Source organism: Lipotes vexillifer, unplaced genomic scaffold (genome assembly GCF_000442215.2).
Source record: "Lipotes vexillifer unplaced genomic scaffold, Lipotes_vexillifer_v1.1 scaffold67, whole genome shotgun sequence".
Classification (NCBI taxonomy): domain Eukaryota; kingdom Metazoa; phylum Chordata; class Mammalia; order Artiodactyla; family Lipotidae; genus Lipotes; species Lipotes vexillifer.
The window spans coordinates 1,778,028-1,789,090 of record NW_006797638.1 but is presented as its reverse complement, the minus strand read 5'-3'; positions in this window follow the sequence as shown (position 1 = coordinate 1,789,090).

Genomic DNA, 11,063 nt, shown 5'->3' with positions numbered 1-11,063 from the left:
GCCCCGCCCCAGGCTTAGCTTCGGGCCCGAGCTCCCAGGCCTCAAGGGAAGGAATGGGAGGGGCCCCAGGGGGCCGCTACAGGGAAAACGCGAGGCCAGAGCGCAGAATTCGTTCGCAAGGGAGCGCCCTCGTGGGGTGAGGAATGTGAGGAGACGGGGGAGTAAGGGCCCTTGACAGCCGTGGGGACGGCGCGGGCTTCGGGCAGGTGTCTCCGGGCCGCTCTCCGGTTCCGCAGCGCCGAGGGCCACGCTGATCCGAGGGCATCGGCGGACGACGAGTGGCCGCCACAGTCACATCAGGACTCCGGCGTCCCGAAGGCCACAAGCCTTCGGGAAAGCCTCGGAGACCCGCCGCCAGGTCACGCAGTTCATCCCGGGCAGGGAGCTCCTGAGCGGGAGTAGCCGACCAGAGCATGGACCTAGATCTGGGACCCTGTCCCTGACTCAGGCGCTCGAGGACCAGACCACGGCCTTGGAGACCGCGGCCTTGGAGTCCTCCGGGCTAGGGCTGCGGACGGGGCGGGAGGCTCGACGGTTAAGAGACCGTGAGTCTCGAATTTCTAGACATCACAGAGGGTAGAACCACAGTAGATGGGATTAGACAGTGAGGTGGAAGGACAGAACCACCCGAGACAGGCACACTCTGCGAGTTGAGACGCTTAATTGCTCTTTTTCAAATCTTGTACGCCAAAGCTTCTCCCTGTGCCAACGCACTCCTTCTCCGCAAGGAGGTTTGGGGAAATTAACTTTCTTGGGACTCTCTCGTCCCTGTTATGTGGGCTCAGGGAGGAAGGCAGACAATAGCAGCAGCCGAAACACCTGCGATCTCTCAATACAATTAAATATGGACGCTAATTGTAGCCTTTTCTCCTTTCGCTTCCAGAGGGAGCTCAGACCTGAAGCATCAAGGTTGCCCCTCTCCTAAATGTAAAACAGGATACTCGCAAAACCTGCTGGGAACACCACCAACCGCACCTGGAGGGGGTCCCCCTTTGCAAACAGAAAAGGCGATCTGATTTTTTTCACTTTCGTGTTTGTGTGAACCTGAGTTAGGGGCTTGCGCAGTGTAACACACTCCTGTGACCCTCTGGAGACTAAACTAGAACTGAGCAAAGGGAGATCAGGTGAGGGAAAGGGACGGCGCTGAGCAGAGAGTGGCGGGCAGAAGTCTGGGTGTGTGGTGCGCAAGGGCGGCGGGACCCGCGGCGGGACCCAGCAGCGCGCGAGAAAATCCCAGAACGCCTGGCCACACGGCTCTGCGAAGACCCCGCAGAAATACGGCCACGTGTTGGGCTGCTGCTCTGACTCTGCATTTCGGGGCGATCTACACACACACACACAGCGGCGCGTGTCTCTCTCTCCCAGAGCTGAGGTCCCTCAGAGGTTGTCCAGACATTGGAACCCCGCGAGTGTCCGCCTGGCACTGCCACTTGACTATTTCGCTCTCGCTGGATGAGGGGTAGCTTAGCCCGGGAGGGAGGGCAGACGAAGGTGCCTGTCTTGTGGGGATCCAGCCCCGCGCAGGGTAAGAGCTGATAGAGTGGCCGAACCCGGGGAGGGGCGGCGTCCTCCGTGGCTCTAGCCTCCTCCTCGCCCTTCTGTCCGGTCACCTGTCATCCCAAGCTTTCCAGGTCCTCGCTCCGCTCGGCTCTCCGCGGCCACGCGACAACCCCCTGCCAGCCTGAGCTGCGCGCCCTGGTGGTTCCCGGATACCCCAGCCCTGAGAGCCAGGGCTCACCCCTCACTGTAGCTCTTCCGGCCGCCAGATCCCGGCCTTATCCTCCCACCGAGCAATGACTCGCCGGTGTTTGGGGTGGTGGTTGTTTCTTCTAAAAGTATATTAAAGGATTCACTGGCGTCTCCTCGTCCAGTCATTACGCCTTTATCCCTATCAATTAACCACACCTCAGAGGGCTGCTATTAAGAGCTAAATTGAGCTGCAAAAGTAGGTATCCCGTTTCGGACAGATGTTGTCATCTCCCGCTGAGATAAGCGGCCGGCAGGGTCCGACCCGCAGCTTCCGCAGCCGCCCGAGCCGCGCTGGACCAGGCTAAGGACTCTGGGCCGCGGGGCTGGAAGGGAGGTCCCCGCGCAACACTGCGCTGGCGCTCTAGGAGCTGGGGGAATGGGGAGGGCCCTAGTTCTCGGACCTCAACCACTGTGCACGTCAAGGGGAAGTGTCTCCAGAGTTATACCAGGGAAAACGCCAAGAGCAAGCCGTGCGTCTTTACGCAAAAAAGCAGAGTGGAGAGTGTTAGCAAAGACCCAGCTCCACACCGGAGACCCAGAAGGGAGGCGGCGGAGGTGTGGGAAAAGGGCAAAGTAGTGATTTTGGCTGGCAGCCCTCCGCCAACACACCCCACTTCCTCTTCCCGCCACTCCAGCCTCTCTCCTGCCTGGTAGCAGGCCCCCAGGACAACTTGTGGAGGAAGGCGCGGTGCTATGGAAATGCTAGATATGGAGCTAGGGAATCCTGGACTGAAACGTGGCCTTTAGGACAAAGGAAATTCACTAGGGACCGACGTGGCCTTCCGCCCAGATGTGTCTTTCCACTCTTTCAAACCCGCAATCACTCCTGAGGACTTGGAGCACGGCTGTCGCACGCGGCTGGGAGATCCTGGAGGGCTGAGGGAAGGAGAGAGCAAGGGGACGTGGCCCTCTCTGCAGTTTCAGGACTTTCCTCCCGACAGTGGCCACAATATATTTAGCCAAGGCTAAAGGAGATTAATTTCCCAGCATAATCCAATTAAAAGATTTCTAAAGTAATCTTTTGCGAAAATGAAAAAAAAAAGTGCGCAGCTAAAGAGGGTACTGGTTTTGATGACAGTGATTTATCGCCTCTGCCCAGCATGCGCTGCCGCTCGCTCTCTTGCACGCGATTTGACCAGAACGTCCCATAGATGCCTCCAGTCCAAACCTTAGCCTTTCTGAAAGACAGCCATCCATCATGCCAACCTGGGCAGGAGAAGTTAAGTGCAAGGGACTGGGGTTGCTTACAAGCACCACAGACTTTTTAAAGTGCTATTAGATTTACGGTCTCTTTTTTCGACGCCCATCCAGAGTAATTAGCACATATGTTCTAAATAGATGATAGTTTTGTGAGCAATAAAGCAATTACCCATCGTTGGAGCTGACAGTTCCTCCAACTAAACTCCAACCAGCAGCTAATTGGAAAAGGCATTTCAGCTCCATTGTCTGCAATTAGTCCTGCTAAACTACTACACCCCAACTAGCTGGTTTGAGGTTAATTTATTCAGTGTTGTATTTGCACGGACGAACCATTGCCACGAAGGGACTTGCCTTTTGCCCCCGCCAGACTGCGCCCTGGGACTACAGGAGCAGGTGGGAGGGAGACGCCAATGTTTTGGGGCCGGGATGATTCCCAGGGGAGGGAGCGCCTGGCCCGGCCTCAGCTTCAAGGTCAGTGTCCAGAGAGCTAAGCGCTGCCGACAGAGAAAGCCATTGTTTCTCCTGCTGGGCAGTCACTGAAAGAAACTGCTCAGTTCTCAGTTTGCGCTACCAAAAGCTTAGTGTTAAAAAAAAAAAAATTAAGCACAGAGGAGGCCACTGGGCTCTGAGTGCATCTTTCCTGCTGCACACCCAGTTGTGACCCTGGGCCACCAAACTGTCCCTAAGGGATAAAAGTAGACTCAGACTCGCCAAAACAGCAAAATTCCAAGCCCTCAGCTAGGAGAGGGATTCTCCAATTCTAGGAGTGGTTGGGGAAAGAAAAGACTAGAAAGGTCAGGAAGCCCCACTTCTGCCTTCAGCCTCTCTGAGTGCAAAGTCCCCCTGAAACTGGGGGCTTTCTGTGAATTTCTTTCTTCGCTTTTTCTTTTCACTTTTCTTTTTCCCTTCCTTCTTTCCTTATGTTTTTTCTTCTTTCCTTTCTAAAGTTAAGCCCAACAGGTCCAAAATTTGTACACAGTGACTGGAAAAAATGTGTTAAACGTCGGTTTGACGCCCCACCGGAGCTTCCAAATATCCAGCGGCTGGGATTCTTCTACTTAATTTAATCTTTATTGGACAGGGCAGCTCCTACACTCCTATTCACCAGGAAACCCCGGGAAACGGATCCGTTGGGGTTCAGAATTGAGGGCAGGAAGAAGAGGAGTTAAAGAGGGATTAATCCGCTCCCACCCAACTTCGAACTTTGGAACTGCGATCTCCGGTAGGCTGGGAGTAGGAGGGGAGGGGGCCCAAGGTCCCAGCCCTTGACAGCCAAGGGTCTCTGCGACCTGGAGCAGGGGGCAGGGAGGCTGTCGGGTTGAGACGGGAACTTGTAGCCCTGGTAACCGAGTATTCCCTTAAAGGAATTTACAATGAAGTGTCCCAGGCTCTGGGAGCAATGCGAATTTCACTCAGAAGAACATGGGACTGGGGGTGGGGGTGAGAAGAGGCTTCTTAGGAAGTGAAGCCCAGTGCCCTCAGTCCTAGAAATCAAATGTCCTTTTCTGGATAGTCATTCGTACCTAACAACCTGAGGGCTGTTTCTCCTTCATGAACTATATGTAACAATGGCTAAGGAAAACAGTTTAAATGATATTGTAGTCAGCATGTGAGACTTACTAAAACAATTCTCATTTCAAAACAAATTATAATCAATTTCTCAACTTCAACCATTTGGAGATATGTATCTATAGCAGAAACAAAACAAAACCAAAAAAAACTTTTAAAACTGCCTAATGTCAGGCTCTTGTTTTCCACTTATTTACTGTGTTTTAACAAATTTAATGCCAAGAAAAACCAAAAATAAAACATATTGGGGAGAAATTGAAAGTAATGGTTTCATCTTACCCCATCACCTCCCACCTGTCATATAATCTCTACCCTCTAAAGAGAAATCCTCCTGTCAATGTGGCTTCCAGTTGAAAATGGAAAAGAAATAAAATGTCTTCACTAAAAGGCTGTTCATCGTGTTCTCAATTATTTGCTTTTTTTCAGGACTTAAATATGACATCCCAGAGAGTGAGGGCAAGAATAAGCTGAAAAAAGTCACCTGAAAGTATCACCTGGACTTGGTAGAGAATCCTAATGTGAGTGTGTGTGCATACTTATGTGTAAGGGCAAAATGACCCATCCAATCAAACCCTCAACCCAGAATGTGCGGGACACATTTACATAAACATCCATACACCCTGAAAAATCTCTAAGCACATGTGTGCAGAGATATATAGTCCTATGCAAGCTCAGCTAGCTGTCCACATACATGTATTCACTTCTGGAGTAAAGGCATTTTCATTGCTCCTATAGTTTCTTTCCATTAAGGGCGATTAGATGATGTCTATTCAAAGTTGCTGATCCAGAGAGAAAATAAGAGTAGATAAAAGGAGATTTCAAGTGACCTCCTCGTCCCTTTCACACCAACCTGAGCCCTAGAATAGCCAAGGATCAACTAACACAAAAGCCCTTTCCTTTTTCTTTTCAGCTTCAGAAGATTTCATGCAAATGGTTAACAATAAAACACAGAACTATCACCGAGGTTTGTTAGATCATGCATTTGGAATACTTTATTAACTCCTCCCACAGATAGGCTAGGTTTATTATCCACCTCTGAAGTGGGTAAATAAAATATACGTAGCAAAACAGAGGGCATAATTATTCACCTATCCATGTGGTTTGTATCAGTGGTGTACTATGCTCATTCTTTTTCATTTAAACTTTACCTAAAGCCCCTCTCCCCTACTGATGGAGGACACTGTAATAAACATATCTTTCCACTGACAGTTTAGAGGGAAATGTTAGGTTTTTATTTACATTAAACTTCTGACAGGTAAAATAGGATTGTAGCATGACCATAGTTACCAACAGATCTGCTGGCTTTGTGAGCCAATAATTTTCCACTACTTTACTTTATAGGCAGTGAAGAAAGTGGCATTGAAGACTTAAACATATTCCAGCAGTTTTTAATCAGTGAATGTCCAACTCAGATCTGCTTCTGATGGGCTAATCCTGTAGTAAAAGAAATAGGTGCTCTGACGGGTGACTATTAAGAGAAAGTATAGAGTATAGTTAATTGTATTGCCAGGGTACTTTAACAAGTTTCAAACTCATTTCAAAACATGAACTTTTCTTCCAAACCCAAGTCATTTTCCCTAGGAAGAAGAGCCATGCAATTATTCTTCACTCAAGTTGGACATTTAAAATAAAGAAATACATTTTGTAACACAAAAGTCTTAATTTTTGTGTTCTTAATTTTTGCAGAAATACATTTAGATAGCTAAGGCTTGATTTTTACAGAAAGTAAATATTTGGCTTCACTGGTGTGCTAGGAATCGTTGTCACTTTTCCTCCTACAAAAGGCTTGATGTGCATCCAAAGGTCAGCACTTGCTCTCCTGCCATTTTCCTGTGGCTGCTCCTGGGCCCTCTAACTGGGTGCCCAAGCAAAAAGGGGAAATGCTTCCCTTATCTCTCTTTTCCAAAACACCTGCTTTAACTGGCCAGTTTGTGATAGAAAACTAAACTGCTTTTTAAGGTAAAGCACTTATCTCTGGGCATTTTGACCCAAAGGTGACAAAGAAGAAATGCCCAGGCCATACCAGAGTTACAGTGAGTACACAAGCCTGCTGGATCCGTGGTTCAACGACATAGGCAGGCTGAGAGCAGACGGTCCAGCAGAAGCCTGACTCCCAACTTGGCCTTTCCACCCTTGTTTTCATGTTGACAAAGGCAGAACTTTTTACAGCTGGGCAGCCACAATACAGACTGAGTTCAGTCTTGCAAGAAGGGGTGGTTTCTGACACAGGGTGTTTGTTTGTTTGTGTGTTTTGGGTTTTGTTTTTAAGTAATCACAAAACATTAGGCAGGCATTACTGTGCCTCTCTTCACCCTTTTCTTCAAAAGATCTATGCAAGACCATTTTAAATACATTTTCTTCAATTTCGTTTTTCACAGCCTTAACCTCATACCAAGGGAGACTAATTGATTCGGCACCTTTAAAATAAGCTCTTTGGGAAAGGTCTGCAGTATGAGCAGAAGAACTGACCTTTCTCCCAGCGATTGCAAGCATGTTCATCTCTCCAGATGGGCTTGATAAAACAGGGTTATTTCTGTTCTGTGGTCTCTCAAAACAGAATAATACCATTTTTAACAATTTAGGGGATAGGGAAGAGATACAGGAGAGAATTTTCTACACATATCTGGTCATTTGTAGGGTCTCACGGCTCTTGAACTAAATTTAGAAAACATTTTTACAAGGCCACCTTTTTTTTCAGTGTGATTTACCAAAAAGCCAAAACAAATGACCCGTTGAGTTTGGGGAGAGCAAAATACCAATATCAGAGAGGTCATAGAATTAGTGAAGAATGATTCCAGCCTTAGTGGAAGGAGAGATAGTGGTGAGGGGGTTGTTAATCAGCTAGAAAGGCTGCATGGATCCGGACTCTGGGGCCTAGAATGCAAGTCATGCTGTATATACAGCCACAGACCTCTGCTTCTCTCCTTCTCCCACCAGGTCACAACTGTTTATTGTCTGTCCCGCTAGAAGAGAGCAAGTGTTGTCTGGAAGGCTTTTAAAAAGTGATTAAGGCTGAGCTGTGATGCTAGCAATCTGCAAGAGGTATTGTAAGCCTGATTCCTCTCCCCAGTCGGAGGGGTACCTTCTCATGTCTCTTGGGGAACCACACTAGAGACTTTGTGTGCACTGAACTGGCCTATGGGGACCAGGACAGAGGAAAACTTTAGAAGTGAGGCCTGGGAGTCCAGGCCCTGGTGAGGAAACCAGCCAGGTGTCCTGTCTCTACACCAGCCTCGCCAGGAGAGAGAGACCTTGGAGAGGGCCGAATGTACATGGTCACCACGCTGGCAGTCTCAAGGAGTGTGCTGAGACAAGGGCCACTGTGGGTTTGGTTCCAAAAGTCCCAGTTAGAGGTCCCCGGAAGCAAGGGCTTGGTGGAGAAGGGAGGGAGAAAGATCTGGAGAAGAGAGGATGAGTGGAAGAAAGATGGAAATTCCATCTGCTTTTCTGATTCTGCAGCTGAGCGTTCCTGGACCCGTGTGTGGATTTGCACAGTTTGAGGACCTACGTGCTCCCTCAAAATATGACCACTTTCTATTAGGTGCCCTCCCCAACCACAACAGATATCATTGTCTGCGGGATTGCGTGTGGGGCGCTGCCGGTAGTGTGCTAAGTTGAACACGTAACGAACGACAGCCTCGTGGAGAGAAAGCCTCGGCTCCCTCAGGACCTGAGCTGACCCTCAGTCCCTCCACGGAAGCCGTTTGCTGAGGGTGGGGCTTTGAGCCCAAGTGGAGGCGCTCTGCGGGTGTGCAAATGCGATGGGGGAACACAGGGTCCAGAAGAGAAATTGAGCCTAGAGTGATGCTTGGGCTGGAAGGGGAAAGCGCCCCTCCTCAAAAAGCCTCGGTTTCTTCTTGCCCCTCTCACGACAGCAAGTTGGCGCATATGCCCGGCAGGAGCGCGATCTGTTCCCCTGCTTTGAAAAGCCGAGGGTTTCCACTGCTCCGGGCACCACAACCAACAGCCACCCCTCCCTTTCCGGGACTAAAGCCGGGGGCTGCGCCCCTCCCTCCCTCCCTTCCTTCCAGAGAAGCAGGCAGCTTCGCCTGAGGCCACTCGAGGTCTCCGCTTCTTCCCATACCCAGGGTCACGCCAGATCCCAGGGGCCTCTTGCGAGTTTGGAAGCTCAGGGTAGGGGCCGGCAGAAAGAGCCCACAGCGCGGGTGAGCGGGCCCCACCGCTCTCGGGGAGCCTCATCTAGTCCTCCTGCCACGCCTTGCCCCTAGCTTGCAAGGCCGAACCGAGCCCGACGCCGCTGGGCTGGCTCCTTCCCGCGCGCACCAGCCCTAGGGCGCGGCCCCCGGCGTCGGCTCCCCCGCCCCGCGCGCCCGCCCTGTGCGCCCTCTGACGCAAACGCGCGCCCCTGCCCAGCGCCGAGGAAAGCTTTCTCGTCGGTTTTAATTGAGGCTCTTCCTTTCACACACACTCGCTCCGTCCTCACCCCTGGGGAGGTGACCCCTCCCCACCCCCAGCCCTCTTGCTGCTGCGCGAGAAGTCTGGCGGGGCTGCGGATCCGGTGCTCTCTCGCTGCTGCCGCCGCCGCCGCCGCGGGTTCTCCGCTGGGGAGAGTGGCTTGGTGTCCCTTTTAATTCGCTGACACTATCACCCACATCAAACAGGCAGCCATCGATCGCGTTACATTAGGGGATCCCGTTACAAACGGCGTCCGCAGGTGGGCGGCAGGAGCCTTGCTCGCCAGGGCCTGGCTGCAGCCTAGCAAGGCGCTGGCGGCAGGGCCAGCCCGGCCGGACTCGGAAGCCGACTCCACCGCGGCTCCGGCTTGGCACCGGAGGGCGGGGGGGGGGGGGTGGAAGGGGGGGGCGGCGACGGCGGCTCGGGTGCCAAACCTGTGGACCCTCCGCCCCCGGTCCTCCGCCCCCCCGCTGGAGGCTCCGCAGCATTTTCCCGCCAGTGCGGGAAGAGGGTAGAGAATGGGGGTGAAGGAGACCTGTTTTGAATTTGGACTGACGCTCGGCGGGCACGATCCTCAGCTCCAGGGCAGCGCCACGGCCGTGATCCCTACCTCCACGCCGCCGCGGGACAGAGGCCGAGTGAGGGCAGCTCCAGAGCAGGCCCCGCGGAAAGTTCTTCTCGCCCCGCCCCGGCTGACTGGACTGCGGCCCCGGCCTGCAGAAGCCATGCTAGCAAAGGCTGCCTCCCGGCCTGTCCGCGTTACCAACCCCGAGTTCAAAAGAAACGATAATCATTGTGTTACTTGCCTGGTGGGGCAGGACTTGGCCGAGTCTCGCTTCTGGTGCCCACGACTCCCGGTCCAGGGTCCGAGGGCGGCTGGGCCCGAGGGCCGGGCGTCCAGGGGGCCTCTGGTTCCCTGGCGCTCGCTCTCGCTTCCTCTTCCACTCGCTCCGTCTCTCTCCACGTTCTCTTTCCTTCTGCCTGTATCCCTCCGTGCCTGCTTCCTCTGCCCTCGACTGCCTGCCTTTGTACTAGATGGGGAGTACAATTTAGAATTTATATGTAGAAAGCTCGTTCTTCTTTATCTTTTTCTTCCTTCTTTCCTTTTTTCTTTCTCTTTTTTCTTCCTTCCTTTCTTTCTTTCTTTCTTTTCTTCCTTCCTTCCTTCTTTCCTTTCTTTCTTTCTTTCTTTCTCTTTCTTTCCTTCCTTCATTCCTCCTTTCTTTTCTTTCTTCCTGTCTTTTAATCGTGTTCGTTTCACCTTTTAACTGACCGGGAGACGTAAGCGCGTTTATTTGGGGAGAAGGGTGAGGGCAAGGAGCCCTCGCCGGCCCCCACCGCCTCCTCTCCATCAGCTGCGTACAATGGGCCGCCGCTTGCGGAGTGCATTGACTGTCTCTTCATTATTCGAGCTGGAGGGGCTGCGGGGCAGACACGGAAAAGCCTTTTTTTCTGCTCTTTAAAATCGTCGCTCGTCACTAAGCGGTCGCCGACTCCAGACTTGTAGGCTGGAGAGACCGGGAAGCGCAAAACGTACCCCAAACACGCAGCGCTTCCCAAACCCCTCCCTAGTGAAATTTAAAGGGAGAACGTGTATTAAAAAACAAACCCTACCTCTGTCAATACAGCGTGGCCATTTACTCCCACCTTTACCTGAGGGCGTGTTGAGGCTCAGGGTGCTGGAGCTGAGACAAACTTTTACGCTCTCCCGAGTCTAAGGGCGGGCGGGCAAGCGCAGCTCCCACCCCCGGCGGCAGCAGCGGCGGCTTTGTCACTCCGCGCCGCTCCGCGCCCGCCTGAGCCTGCCTAGGGGAGCGATCTCAAAACGAGGGGGGTGCGAGTGTGCGATTGGAGAATATGTAACTAATAGAAGTATCATTTTCCCCCAGTACGATCTTTCAAGGAAAAAAAAATCCATTGAAAGAATTTTCAAAGTGCTGTCTTCGTTTGGAGAAAAGGCACAGGCTGCCTGCCGGGAGGGGAGGAGGGACTCGACTGTGCGCCTCCAGGACGCGGCTCCCGTCCGCTAGGTGGCAGCCGGAGCCAGCGATTCCTGCAGGCCTCGCGGCGGGACCCGCTCCTCCCGCCGGCCCCTCCTCCGGCGACCAATCGCCTTTGGGAATCGGGGT